The following is a 16547-nucleotide window of genomic DNA, read 5'->3' as shown; positions in this document are numbered from 1 at the left end:
AGTATATAAAAATTTAACTTGCTATCACATATTAAAGAATTCCTTTTATATTTTGTACAATTATAAAAAATTTTATCTTCAACCATAATTATTTTATATTTTATACTATAAAAATAATTTATAATACTATTTTTTCCATAAGTACTAAATATATATATGTTTTTAGAAGAAAGGTTATTTCATAATTGTAAATAGAATATAGTAATGAAGTATATATAAATACTTTTTATTTTTGCATAAATGATATTAACTACTTATACAAAAAAAAAAAAAAAAAAAAAAAAACATAAGATAATTCGATGATTTCAATTAAGTTGATAAAGTATAGTATGACAAAGCATAGAATTTTTGCTTGGCCAAACAACACAAAACACACTTCACTAAGTGGTGAGCCATTGTACGACACCTCATTTTTTGATCTCTTTCTACAAGTTCAATCGAGATATCTTCAAATTATCACCTACTAGAGAAAAGATTGGCACTCTTTACTGCAATTCTGTTCAACCAACAAAATAACACAACCAAAATTACGTAGATAGGCTTTACAACAAAGTAAACCATCTCCATACAGATCATACCCAAGATCTGTTTTAAATGTATATAAATTCCATCTCCATACAGATCATACGCAAGATCTGTTTTAAATGTATATAGATTTAAGAGCTATTGAAGAGACCTAACAAAACACGCTGCATAACAAGTATTGCATGAGGCGAAATATCATCTACTAAGAGAACATAAAGTGCACTAGATAATGCCTAGAAAAGCTGGTGGAGTCATATCCGTCTCACTTAAGTATTAGCTCTCTATACAGTATTTTCTAAACATGCAATTTACACAATCTTAATAGAATCGAGTCTATTAGTAAGTACCGTCTTCCCATAACACTACCACGGTACTAAGGGTTTATGTCACAAAGGCATAGAAGGACAAAAGTTACCACCCGGATAATAATCAGGATATATTCATTGTTTCTTTTGAGGGACATTTGATTGAGGCATCAATTTCCAAAGGGACAACCAAAGGGACTGGATTAATGCACTCAATTTTCCGATAGGGTCGTGGATGGCAACTCACTCCTTGCAAAGGTTCCACAACGATTTTCACTATAGCCCAATGTCTAGGTTCGGGATAGTGGGTACATAAGAGAAAGGTGTTAGTCTCCCCTTATGCCTGCTCTAACCTCATTAATTTGAGTGCTAATCCTCTACTAATATTTCTAAAAGTCTTGTTTATTATTCTTTTATCAAACTTCTTACCTAAAAATGCAAGTTCTAAATCTATATACGCAAGTAATTCAAACAGAGGTTGTTGTTTATAAATAATTTTTATGTACAAGTACCCCCTATCTATGGGGTTACTAAATTAAATTAAGTGAAATTTACGGAATGACTAAAATTAATCTATTATTGTCAATTTAATTTACAAATAAATTCAATTTGCAAACAAACTTAAGTTTCTAATTAACTTGTTTTATTTATTTATCAGGTTATCCTAAACATAATGGAACTAAATGAATTATGTACATGTGTAATTTATCATAATAAACACATAAAGACTCAAGCAATTACATCTTAAAAATATTTGTTTCTAATATGCTAATTTATTTTACAATTTACTAAGTATTTAATTACATTTAATTTACTTGTCAATGTTGATTTTTTTATGCAAATAAGATTTAATTTTAATTTACCTAATATTTATTTAATTAAATTTCATATACAAGTGGGTTGAAGATACAAACAAAATTGATTTTATTATTTACCAAGCAAATCCTATTACTACTATATAGCATATACAAATTTGTTATTTTAAGAAAGTTTAAAGGGTACTTACCTTTTTAATTATTACAGTTGCCATTGAGGCAAGCTAGTCTTAAAGAAGGGCTTTATCTTCTAGTATGGCAAGTTAATCCCCGTCTTACTTCCGTTAAATTCCACTAAGCTTCATACAATTATTGCCCTTTTTGGTACTTACCTTAGGGCTATTTATCAATTTATTTTTTGAAAATAAAATAAGGATTACAATTAAAAATTTAATCGCTTACAATATAGGCTTTTAATGGTTCAAAACTATACAATAGCCATGTAACCTAATTCTAACACTTCATAACATCATATTACATCACATAAATCATTAAAATTAGATTAAAATATAATTTAAAACTTGAATACAAAAAAAAATATAAAGAAAGGAAATTTCTAGATTTGACAGATTCATTGTGTCTTTGTATTTGAATTTCTAAAAATATTTAAATAAGTATAAAAATTACAAAAAAAATTATAGAAGTAAGATCAAAGATCATTTTAAATTATAAAATTAATAATTTGCATTACTTTCTTGAAACTACAATATCTCTCAAACTACGAAAGAATTTTTTATAAAACTAATGAAAAAAGTTAGAAAAGATCTTGAATTTAATTTTACACCCAAGAATCGTAGAAAAGGTGAAGAATTAAGGGAGATATAAGCTTTGAAATTTAGTTACACTGCAAATCGTGATCTATTGACACCCTAAATTTGGATAGCTATAACTTACTCAATTTAACAATTTTTTTTCACAATTCTTGAGGCTAAAATTATCAAAATTTCATGAAGATTACAAACATAATTTTTATAAAATTTTTAGAGAAACAAAAGTGCATGAAAATCAATTAAAAACGAAGTGATAGAAATAAGAACATGTGCAGAGTTGTTATCGCCCTCAAATTTATCACATATACATGAGTGTTATAAACATATAAGACCATCTAAAGGCACATAAATATGAAAGAATAGATGTATGGTATATTTCTTGAATATTTATAATTTAGAACACATATTTTAAAGAAATCTTGAAGGTTTATTGAAAAAAAAAGGAAGAAAGCAAGAAAAAAAAAAGAGTGAGATGGGGGAAGCTTATCGAATTGGAGAGATGGAGAGAGAGTTTTTTTCTTGTGTTATATTGTTCTTTCCTCCTCTCCCTCTCTCACCTTTTTTCTTCTTTTCTGTGAGGTATTTATAGGGTTTAGGTTAAAAAATTATATAGGAAGTTTATGTAAACCCTAAATAGGAAGATTTAAAAACTCTTAAAGAAGAAACTTCCTATTCGATTTTTATTTTCCTTTAAAAATAAATACCTTATACTATTTCTCAAAGTATATTTCAACACTTGACCTCACACTTTGAGAGTTACACTTCTCCAATAGTGAACATGTATAAATCTATCTCGAGCTCTAGGCATCGGAGCATTAATTGAGATATGAGAGTTAGCATGTAAATGCGATAACAAGAAACCGTAATAAATGAGGGATGGCTGCAACAACTAGAAAGACATCATTATCATATATTCTTATTGGTAATTTAATTACTGTAGATACAATGAAGGCAATAGAAATATATGACTTGGACCATGCTTCTCTATTAGATTTGATCAATCACAAAGAATTGTGGGCTAGAAGTATGGTCAATCAAATACTACTTATGCAAATAAAGGGCCACCTATCCTAACCACCATGACACACTAGCGAGTATAAATATATTAAAGATAAACCTCAAGAAGGGTCTCTCTCTCTCTCAAGAGCTTATGGACTTATCTCTCATAATTCGTTATTTTCTTTCTTTGATTCCAAATCTTTTCAGTTATATTTCATGGTCAATAGATTGGTCATAGAGATTTGCTATCAAATTTTTAATTTGATAATTGGAAGTTTGCAACAGGGAACCTTGCTCTATAATTGACTTTCTATTGTATATACAAGCTCCAACTATAAACACATCCTAAAAAATATTTCGTTAAATAAAACATTGATACAAGGCCCATAACCTTGTACAAATCTTAGCTACAACAACTCCAACCCAAGCTAGAAAACATAGGGCCCAAACCCTAACAAACATGGATCTTTAGAGACTAAATAGGTTTGACCTAAAACCAAGCTTCAACAACAGCCATTGCCAACACCTCATTCGCAACTAGTAGTGATCTATTAACTTCCAAAGGGGACCTATGTGGCAATTAGAGTGCAACTAGCAAGATATGTCACACGGTGTACCGGAACACTCTATTTTATCTTAATCATTTTTATTCTTCCTTAATTAATTTTTATCATAGTTTTGAATATAACTTGTGAAATATAATTCATTTAAGTCATTTATTGAAATTATAATTTATTTGAGGTTCCGAAAATTTTATAGAAAATCCGGCAGAGTACTGGCTAAAAATGGAGAAAATAGTTCGGAACCTGTGAAAAACACTTCCAATAATCATATCCAATCATTCTCAAACTCCAATATCAAAATCTCAATATTTTCAACAACATTTCCATTTCTCAATCATTCATTTCTCATGGTACTCATATATAAGCGATAAATAAATACTCAAATTTTCCATTCATAACCACAATTTTCACTATTTACATTAACATCAAAATACATTACATAAGTTTCAATTACACGAGAAAATAACAGTTAGTTACAAAATACCAAAATGAAACCTAGTGTCCTACCAATGCACTGAAGATGGTGAGGTGACACGGACACTATGCAGAGCTGCAGGAGGTCTCATCCAGTTTGTGGTCTACTGGGCTCTCGGTCAGTATCTCCAGAACCTACGTGTGGCAAAAGCAACGCGCTAAGCAATAATGCTTAGTGGTGCCAATAATAAAATAAAAAGAAATAACAAAAAATAAATATGTAGTGAATGTATTGATGTCTCATTGTAAATAAATTTTTCGTTGAGTATTTGTAGTCGTACTTATTTTGTACTGGTTATATTCATTATTTCATTAAATTTATCCACTTTCATTTTTGGTTGCCCAAGTAACCTATACTGGACGATTGGATTGGATAAACGGGTAAACTAGCACTGGGTATCAAGTACCTCGGGCCGTCACACCATCGGGCACATATGTATCTCCCGGTGTGCAACAGAACAGCTAATAAGCTGTAATAACGTCAGGCACAAGGCCAAATCTCAACGCAAAGTCAGAATGGCTAAAAGCCATGAAATCACAGAATGACATAATGCCATGTGTAGTACTGCTAACTGAACCCTATTGGCATCCCAAACTATCCAAACCAATCTTGTTAGGTATACTAGGGCATTTGACACATTTGAGTTTTACAATTTATGAATTTCAAGTTTTGGTGTTACTATTCCCTTCATTAGTCAACAAAAATGTTGACTTTTGCATAGACAATAGGTACATTGGTTTTAATACTCCCAACATACCACATTTTGCATTTAAAATTTGTTGGTATTGGTTACCAATACCATTTCTAAGCTTAAAGTTAATGGAGCAGAATTTTCAGTTTTCATACCTTATCTTTACTGTTCCATTAGTTACTGTTGCAGTGGGAATTTGGAAAAATGATAAACATGAAAGTTGTTCCTTATTTTTTCTAGTTGAATTTCTTTTTTTGAATCACTCCATTTGGAGTTTTTTAGCTCAAGTTATGGTCCGAAAACCACAACTGGCCAGATTGGAATTTTTCTGGACTAACCATATCTACATTGCAGTGAACAGTGACTGCAACTCCCTTGTTGGATAGGTTCTGGTCATAATTTGGGGTGGGTTTCTTCATGAAAGTTGTTAGTCTATATCTTAGCTTATTGCTGGTAAAATTTCAGGTCAATTGGGCCATTCTACACTGAGTTATGGCCAAATGAACAATCACTATTCATTTGGTCATTCTGCAGAAACAGGTTGCAGGACACCCGGATTGGGGCAAGTTTTTGGTCCACTTGGTTTGGTCTTATGGGCATGTTTTCTTCACCAAAGTTGTGCCATTATGTGTCTAGTTTCATGTCTAATTGGCCAAATACCAATTGAACCTCTAAAATTCAAGTTATGGCTGCCCAAACCTGCTGGACTCATGTCCAATTCTGCAGGTCACCTAGGGCAGCCACACTAAACCTAAATCCTATCACTAAACACACTTCATTTCTTGTTTACCAATAGCCAAATGGTCAGTAATTGACCATTAAAACTTTAGTTTATGTCCATTTTCATCCACCACCAAAATTAAATTTCAAAACCCTAACCCTAATTGACCAAGCCTCCAATTTATGCATCTTACTCCTAATTTGCTATACTAATCATATAATTTATAAGAGGGGCAGCTAATATGTCACTTTAAACCAAAGAATTCTCCTAACTCTAACTCATGTCAAGGCTGCCAAAATTTCATGGAATATAACCATGCTTCATTAATTCAATTTTTATCAAATTTTCAACTTAACTTAGCTCAAATTCATGATTAGAAAGATGTAAAAGCAAATAATATGGCACTAACCTTAGTAGGGCAGAATTTTCTCTTGTTAATTCTTCACTTTCTTTTGTTTTCTTGGCTTCCAAACACTTGCTCAAGATGTAGAGACAAATTTTATAGAAGTGGATTTAGGGTTTTAAGTGAGATTTGGGTGGATTATAAAGCTTTGGTAAGCTTTCTATGGTGGAATGGGTATGGAGTTTGAGAGCTACGGGTGAGTTTTGTGAAGGTGATGGCTGCTGGATTTTTTATGAGCTTTTGCTGTATTCTTATCCATATTTTATTAGTTAATTTAAGTGTTGATTAAATATGATTGGTGGGTAAGTATTTAATGACATCATATGATGTCATAATTGGTATTTTCTTCCATTTTTTTTTCTTCTCTTCTCTACTCATTTTCAATTTAATTTTTAGCAATATTTATTCACATTTTATGTCATAATAATTATTTACTTAACTGGACAAGTCGGCCAAGAATCACCTCCGAAGGCAAAATGACCAAAATGCCCTCCGTTTGGCTTAACGGGTCAAAATTGTCTGTACCGATTGAAAAATTTTTCTAAATATTTTCTTGGCATTCTAATGCCATAGGAACCTCAATGACCCTTCTCTGGAGTCCCAAAAATTATTTTTTGAATTTTTCCCCAGGTCTAGGGCTCCTAGTTGCTAGAACCACAACTTCCCACTAGGTTACCCATCGTTAGGGCACCGGCTCATTTATCTTGATTGTATTTTATTTCTAAAATTTTTCCTAAATTTTTCTTATTAATATTTGAGTTAATTATGGTTCCTCACTTTAGTTTAAATATATATATTTTTTGAACGTTCTAGCTGTCCAGTCCGACACTGGTCACCCGAACAGTAGAATGTACGGGGTTGCTACAGGGAGGGTGTTACAACTCTTCCCCTCTAATTTAAATTTCGTCCTCGAAATTTACCTGATGCAAACAGTTGAGGGAACTGTTGCCTCATCATCTCTTCACTTTCCCAAGTTGCCTCCTCGGTGTTGTGGTGCCTCCAAAGCACTTTCACCAGTGGAATCTGCTTATTTCTCAACTCTTTCACTTCCCGAGCCAAGATCCGTATGGGTTCTTCTTCATATGTCAAATCCGGTTGTACTTCAATTTCTTCCATGGAGATGACATGTGAAGGATCTGAGCGGTATCTTCTTAGCATAGATACGTGGAACACATTGTGGATCTTGTCGAGCTCTGGTGGTAACGCTAGCCTGTAGGCTACTGGTCCCACACGTTTAATAACTTCATATGGGCCAATGAACCTAGGGCTTAACTTACATTTTCTTCCAAACCTCAGTACCTTCTTCTACGGTGACACCTTGAGGAACACTTTATCGCCAACCGCATATTCTATTTCTTTTCTCTTTAAGTCGGCATAAGATTTCTGTCTATCTGAGGTAACCTTCAGATTGGCTTTGATTAGTTTTACTTTCTCCTCAGTCTGTTTCACCAGGTCTGGCCCTACCAGTTTGTCTTCGCCCAATTCAGTCCAGCACACTGGAGTTCTACATTTCCTCCCATACAGTGCTTCATATGGGGCCATTTGGATGCTAGCTTGGTAGCTATTATTGTATGCAAATTCTGCCAGTGGAAGATATCTATCCCAACTTCCCTCAAACTCAATGACACAACTACTCAGCATATCCTCAAGGACCTGACATATATTTCATGTTATTGTTATCATTTCGTTTCAATATTTGTATTAGTTCAATTGGTTTCAATTGTTTACCTGGATTACTCTTTCTGATTGCCCATCCGTCTGAGGATGGAAAGCTGTGCTGAAGTGGAGTTGTGTACCTAAGGACTCATGCAACTTCTTCCAAAATCTCGATGTAAACCTTGGGTCTTGATCAGATATGATGGAAAGTGGATTTCCATGTAGTCTAACTATCTCACTGATATATAATTCTGCTAACTTCTCCAGTGAGTAGTCAGTCCTAACTGGCAGAAAGTGTGCTGACTTCGTCAATCTATCTACTATCACCCATACTGCATCATGTTTCTTCTGGGTGAGAGGTAGACCACTTATAAAATCCATGGTGACCCGATCCCATTTCCATTCAGGTATGCGTATAGGCTGTAGCAAACCTGATGGAACTTGATGTTTTGCCTTGACTTGCTGACATGTCAAGTATTTAGTCACATAGTCAGCTATGTCCTTCTTCATACCAGGCCACCAATACTGAAGTTTTAGATCATGATACATTTTTATACTTCCTGGGTGCATAGCATAAACACTGGCATGTGCCTCTTTCAGAATATTGGCTTTTAATTCCCCATTATCTGGTACACATACTCTTCCTTTGTAGTATAGACACCCATCTGCTCTTACTTCATAGTCAGTTGCCTTCCCTTCTAGGATTTTTCTCATAATAGCCTTTAGCTTCTCATCTACCTTCTGCCCATCTAAAATCTGCTGTAACAGGTTTGGCCTCACTTGCAACTCAGCCAAAATAACTTCATCTCGAACCAAAGTTAGACGGGCATTCAATGATCTCAAAGCTGTGATGGATTTTTTGCTCAAAGCATCAGCAACTACATTTGCTTTCCCAGGATGGTAGTCAACTACACAATCATAGTCCTTCAGGAACTCAATCCATCGTCTTTGTCTAAGGTTGAGCTCCTTCTGGGTTGGCAAGTATTTCAGGCTTTTGTGGTCTGTGTAAATGTATCACTTTTCACCATACAAGTAATGCCTCCATATCTTGATCACGAAGATAATTCGCAAGCTCTAGATCATGGGTAGGGTAATTGCTCATGTGGCCTTAGGTATGCGGAAGCATAGCGACCACCTTCACTTCTTGCATAAATACACACCTAACCCATTATGAGAGGCATCACCGTAGACCACAAAGTCCTTTCACGACCTTGGTGTGTTAACACTGGTGCCTCTATCAACATAGCCTTCAACTTCTCAAAACTGGTCTGACACTTGTCATTCCAGTCAAATCTAACATTCTTGTGTAACAACTTGGTCATTGGAGCAGCTATTAAGGAAAATCCCTTCACAAATCTTCTGTAATACCCAGCTAGCCCCAAGAAACTTCTGACCTCAGTTGTATTCCTGGGAGGCTTCCATTCCATCACTGCTTCTATTTTCTTGGGATCCACTCGAATCCCATCAGCTGACACTATGTGTCCAAGGAATGCAATTTTATTTAACCAGAAGTCACACTTTGACAACTTAGCATACAGCTTCTTTTCTCTCAGGGTTTGCAGAATATCCTTAAATGTTCATCATGCTCTTCCTTGGTCTTGGAATACACCAAAATATCATCAATAAAGACCACTACAAACCGATCTAGGTATGGATGGAAGATACGGTTCATAAGGTCCATGAATGCTGCTGGTGCATTTGTTAGGCTAAAGGGCATTACTAGGAACTCATAATGCCCATATCGGGTCCTGAATGCAGTCTTTGGCACATCTGCATCCTTCACCCTCAACTGATGATACCCTGATCTAAGATCAATTTTAGAAAATACTCCTGCTCCCTTCAACTGATCAAACAGATCATCAATTCTAGGCAACGGATACTTATTCTTCACTGTCACTTTATTCAACTGCCGGTAATCAATGCATAACCTCAAAGTCCCATCTTTCTTCTTTACAAACAGTACTGGAGCTCTCCATGGTGACACACTGGGGCGTATGAATCCCTTATCAAGCAACTCTTGCATCTGAGTTTTTAACTCCCTCAATTCAGTGGGTGCCATCCTATAAGGAGCAATGGAAATGGGTGCTGTACCCGACATTACCTCAATAGCAAACTCGACTTCCCTTTCTGGTGGCAAACCAGACAAATCTTCAGGGAACACATCTGGGAAGTCTTTTACTACACAGATCTAGCTTAGCTTTCCTAGTATCCACCACATGTGCTAGGTAGGCTTCACAGCCTTTTCTCATCAGTTTTCTTGCAGCTGTGGCTGAGATAACATTGGACAAGAAATCTGTCCTTTCACCCACAACAGTGATTTCATTACCCTCAGAAGTTTTCAGAGAAATTCTCTTCAATTTGCAATCAACTATTGCCTGATGATGTGATAACCAGTCCATTCCCAAAATCACGTCAAACTCGTGGAAGGGCAACTCAATTAGATCTGCCGAGAATTCATACCCTTGAATCCTTAACGGGCAACCCTTGTACACTTTGTTCACCACTACACTGTGGCCCAATGGATTAGTGACCAGAATGTCTTGGTCACTCTCCCCTACTAGTATCCCCCTTTCTACGGGTAGGTTGATGCAGATGTATGAATGAGTGGATCCTGGATCTACCAATGCATGCACAGATGTATTATAGAGGGAGAACGTACCCCTGATGACGTTTGGGGCATCTTGCTCCTCCTGAGCTCTCATGGCATAGGCTCTAGCAGGTGGTCTGCTCTCAGGTCTCTCTGCTGGCTCAGATGCAGGCCTCTGTGATGGTCCCACTGCCTCAGATTTGCCAGATTTCCTACCTCTTTGTGGTGCAGGAGCAGGTCTGTCTGCTTGTGTTAGAGCGGCTGTAGAAGTTCTGCGTGGACAGTTCCTCAACTGATGCTCTGTTGACCCACACCTTAAGCAGGCACCAGTCACTCTCCAACACTTCCCCTTATGCCACTTCAGGCAATGTGGACATGCAGAAGTTGCTGGGGCTGGTCCCCTGAACCCCATCCCTGGAGAGCTGCCCATTGATGGTGTGGATTGACCTCTCCTAGGGGTAAACTGTGGCCCAGGCCCCGAGACCGACCACGACCTGTGATTGACCTGAACTCTGTGCAGTTGGACCCTTGAACTTCTTCCCAGATGCAGGAGATGAACTAGACTGACCTGGGCCCCTCTTCTGCTGTCTCTCTCTTCTGGTCTGCTCACTTATTCTTACTTTTTCAACTTTTATTGTAGCTTCCACTAACTTGGTGAAGTCGGTTATTCCCAAGGCAGTAATCATGATCTTTATGTTGTCATTTAATCCCTCTTCAAATCTCTTACACCTTTCGGCCTCATTAGGGACTATCTCCCTTCCGTAGTGGCTCAATCTGACAAATTCCTTTTCATACTCGGCCACTGTCAGCTGTCTCTGTCTCAGGTTAATGAACTCTCTTCTTCTCTCTTCCAGGTATACACTACCCACATATTTCTTCTTGAATTATGAGAGGAAGAAGTCCCAAGTTATTACTTCTGGTTGCACTTCACTAGACACCGTATCCCACCATTCATATGTATCGTCTTGTAACAGAGATATGGCAGCTTCTAAGTTTTGCTCTGGAGTGCAGTGGAGTTGTTTTAAAACTCTGCCTGTTCTGTTCAACCAATTTTCGGCTGCAATAGAATCATCTTCTCTCTTGCCAAAGAAATCCACTGCTCCAAATTTTCTTAGTCTTTCAAGGTGTGATTTTTACTGCTGAGGTGGTGGTGGTGGTGGTGGTGCTGGCATTACCCCAGCCATTTGCCTGAAGAATTCGGCCATTTGCTGGAACATGGCCTGTGGAGGCCGAAAGGTGCTCGCTTGAGTCGGGCGGAGCAGGTTCTCCCTTACCCCCAGTCTCAGCTGCTGTAGGTGGAGCATGACTCTCCACTTCCTCCTCAACTGCCCTCTGAGATGTAGGGTCCATATCCTATCCAAAATAGCAAAGACAAACAGATCTGCATTAGTGTCACTTCAACTCTTACAAATGCAATGCATGGTATGGACTCAATCTAGGCCAAGAAACGCCTAAACCGTGCTCTGATACCACTAAATGTGACACCCCTTATCCGTCTACAGTATATCCGAGTAAGATATATCACACGGTGTACCGGAACACTCTATTTTATCTTAATCATTTTTATTCTTCCTTAATTAATTTTTATCATAGTTTTGAATTTAACTTGTGAAATATAATTCATTTAAGTCATTTATTGAAATTATAATTTATTTGAGGTTCCAAAAATTTTATAGAAAATCCGGCAGAGTACCAGCTAAAAATGGAGAAAATAGTTCTTCGGAACCTGTGAAAAACACTTCCAATAATCATATCCAATCATTCTCAAACTCCAATATCAAAATCTCAATATTTTTCAACAACATTTCCATTTCTCAGTCATTCATTTCTCATGGTACTCATATATAAGCAATAAATAAATACTCAAATTTTCCATTCATAACCACAATTTTCACTATTTACATTAACATCAAAATACATTACATAAGTTTCAATTACACAAGAGAAAATAACAGTTAGTTACAAAATACCAAAATAAAACCTAGTGTCCTACCAATGCACTGAAGATGGTGAGGTGACACGGACACTATGCAGAGCTGCAGGAGGTCTCATCCAGTCTGTGGTCTACTGGGCTCTCGGTTAGTATCTCCAGAACCTACGCGTGGCAAAAGCAACGCGCTAAGCAATAATGCTTAGTGGTGCCAATAATAAAATAAAAAGAAATAACAAAAAAATAAATATGTAGTGAATGTATTGATGTCTCATTGTAAATAAATTTTTCGTTGAGTATTTGTAGTCGTACTTATTTTGTACTAGTTATATTCATTATTTCATTAAATTTATCCACTTTCATTTTTGGTTGCCCAAGTAACCTATACTGGACGATTAATGATATAATAAAGCCGCACCCACGGCAGTACCTCGGGCCGTCACACCATCGGGCACATATGTATCTCCCGGTGTGCAACAGAACAGCTAATAAGCTGTAATAACATCAGGCACAAGGCCAAATCTCAATGCAAAGTCAGAATGGCTAAAAGCCATGAAATCACAGAATGGCATAATGCCATGTGCAGTACTGCTAACTGAACCCTATTGGCATGCCAAACTATCCAAACCAATCTTGTTAGGTATACTAGGGCATTTGACACTTTTGAGTTTTACAATTTATGAATTTCAAGTTTTGGTGTTACTATTCCCTTCATTAGTCAACAAAAATGTTGACTTTTGCATAGACAATAGGTACATTGGTTTTAATACTCCCAACATACCACATTTTGCATTTAAAATTTGTTAGTATTGGTTACCAATACCATTTCTAAGCTTAATGTTAATGGAGCAGAATTTTCAGTTTTCATACCTTATCTTTACTGTTCCATTAGTTACTGTTGCAGTGGGAATTTGGAAAAATGATAAACATGAAAGTTGTTCCTTATTTTGTCTAGTTGAATTTCTTTTTTTGAATCACTCCATTTGGAGTTTTGTAGCTCAAGTTATGGTCCAAAAACCACAACTGGCCGGATTGGAATTTTTCTGGACTGATCATATCTATAGTGCAGTGAACAGTGACTGAAACTCCCTTGTTGGATAGGTTCTGCTCATAATTTGGGGTGGGTTTCTTCATGAAAGTTGTTAGTCTATATCTTAGCTTGTTGCTGGTAAAATTTCAGGTCAATTGAGCCATTCTACACTGAGTTATGGCCAAATGAACAATCACTATTCATTTGGTCATTCTGCAGAAACAGGTTGCACGACACCCGGATTGGGGCAAGTTTTTGGTCCACTTGGTTTGGTCTTATGGGTATGGTTTCTTCATCAAAGTTGTGCCATTAGATGTCTAGTTTCATGTCCAATTGGCCAAACACCAATTGAACCTCTACAATTCAAGTTATGGCTGCCCAAACCTGCTGGACTCATGTCCAATTCTGCAGGTCACCTAGGGCAGCCACACTAAACCTAAATCCTATCACTAAACACACTTCATTTCTTGTTTACCAATAGCCAAATGGTCAGTAATTGACCATTAAAACTTTAGTTTATGTCCATTTTCATCCACCACCAAAATTAAATTTCAAAACCCTAACCCTAATTGACCAAGCCTCCAATTCATGCATCTTGCTCCTAATTTGCTATACTAATCATATAATTTATAAGAGGGGCAGCTAATATGTCACTTTAAACCAAAGAATTTTCCTAACTCTAACTCATGTCAAGGCTGCCAAAATTTCATGGAATATAACCATGCTTCATTAATTCAATTTTTATCAAATTTTCAACTTAACTTAGCTCAAATTCATGATTAGAAAGATGTAAAAGCAAATAATATGGCACTAACCTTAGTAGGGCAGAATTTTCTCTTGTTTATTCTTCACTTTCTTTTGTTTTCTTGGCTGCCAAACACTTGCTCAAGATGTAGAGACAAATTTTATAGAAGTGGACTTACGGTTTTAAGTGAGATTTGGGTGGGTTATAAAGCTTTGGTAAGCATTCTATGGTGGAATGGGTATGGAGTTTGAGAGCTACGGGTGAGTTTTGTGAAGGTGATGGTTGCTGGATTTTTTATGAGCTTTTGCTGTACTCTTATCTATATTTTATTAGTTAATTTAAGTGTTGATTAAATATGATTGGTGGGTAAGTGTTTAATGACATTATATGATGTCATAATTGGTATTTTCTTCCATTTTTTTTTCTTCTCTTCTCTACTCATTTTCAATTTAATTTTTAGAAATATTTATTCACAATTTATGTCATAATAATTATTTACTTAACTGGACAAGTCGGCCAAAAATAACCTCTGAAGGCGAAATGACCAAAATGCCCTCCGTTTTGGCTTAACGGGTCAAAATTGTCTGTACCGATTGAAAAATTTTTCTAAATATTTTCTTGGCATTCTAATGCCATAGGAACCTCAATGACCCTTCTCTGGAGTCCCAAAAATTATTTTATGAATTTTTCCTCGGGTCTAGGGCTCTTAGTTGCTAGAACCGCAACTTCCCACTAGGTTACCCATCGCTAGGGCACCGGCTCATTTAACTTGATTGTATTTTATTTCTAAAATTTTTTCTAAATTTTTCTTATTAATATTTGAGTTAATTATGGTTTCTCACTTTAGTTTAAATATTTTTTTTTTTCGAACGTTCTAGCTGTCCAGTCTGACACTGGTCACCGGAACAGTAGAATGTACGGGGGTTGCTACAAGGAGGGTGTTACACTTACAATGTTGCCTTCCAACTGATACACTTTCAGAGAGAGTAAATAAATAGCTTATCAAAGATGTTCTCTTGTCTAAGTCCCCTACAAAATCTGAATCCACATAGCCAACAACTGAATCACTCATCTTGGCCTTGTCAAATATCATATCAACATCAGTAGTACCCTTGAAATACCTTAGAATCCATTTCACTGCCTGCCAATGCTCTTTCCTAAGACACGCTATGTATCTACTCACAACACTAATTGCACGTGAAATGTCAGGTCGGGTGCAAACCGTAGCATACATGATGCTACCAACAGCACTCAAATAAGGAACATTGGACATATGCTCCATCTCCTCATCTATTTTTGGTGACATGTCTGTAGATAACTTGAAATGGGCAGGAAATGGAACAGTCACCGGCTTAGCATTATTCATGTTGAAATGCTTAAGCACTTTCTCAAAATAGGCCTATTGAGACAAGAAAAACTTCTCAACACTTCTATCCTTAGTAATTTCCATTCCCAATATCTTCTTTGCAGCATCCAAATCCTTTATCTCAAACTCATCACTTAACTACTTTTTCAGAATGTTAATTTGTGACATGCTTTTAGCAGCAATAAGCATGTCATCCACATATAACAGCACATAAATAAAGGAATTATCTGAAAGCTTCTTATGATACACACAACTATCATATGAACTACGAATAAAGCCATTATGAACCATAAATGTATCAAATCTTTTGTATTACTGCCTAGGGGACTGTTTCAGACCATATAAAGATTTCTTAAGCAAGCAAACATGGTTTTCCATACCTGGAATGACAAATCCCTCAGGCTGACTCATAAATTTGCTCCTCCAACTCACCATGCAAAAGTGCTGTCTTCACATCTAGTTGCTCAAGCTTTAGATCATAAAGAGCAACCATAGCATGTAAGACTCTGATAGAACTGTGCTTTACAATTGAAGAAAACACTTCATTAAAGTCAATCCCCTCCCTCTAAGTAAAGCTTTTTGCTACCAACCATGCCTTATGTCGAGGTGCTTCAACTCCTGCAGTGCCTTCCTTTTTCTTGAACACCCATTTGTAGCCTACCACTTTCTGTCTCTTAGGCAATGTTACAATCTTCCAAGTCTGATTCTTGTGAAGAGATTCAATTTCTTCGCTCATAGCACCGACCCATTGATCTGCATCTGAACAAGAAACAGCTTCTCTATAATTGCTGGGTTTATGCACATCAACTATCTTAGCAGCTGACAAGGCAAACGCAACTAGATCTGCATATGCATATCTCTACGGGGGTCTAATTTGTCTTCTCTCTCTACCAATTGTAATGCTATATGGTTCCTATTGCTGTTGATCAGGTGCATCCTCTTGTTGATTAGGATCTTGCACCTCAT

The sequence above is a fragment of the Hevea brasiliensis genome, chromosome 15, assembly GCF_030052815.1.
Source record: "Hevea brasiliensis isolate MT/VB/25A 57/8 chromosome 15, ASM3005281v1, whole genome shotgun sequence".
Classification (NCBI taxonomy): Eukaryota; Viridiplantae; Streptophyta; class Magnoliopsida; order Malpighiales; family Euphorbiaceae; genus Hevea; species Hevea brasiliensis.
This window is presented reverse-complemented; position numbering follows the sequence as displayed.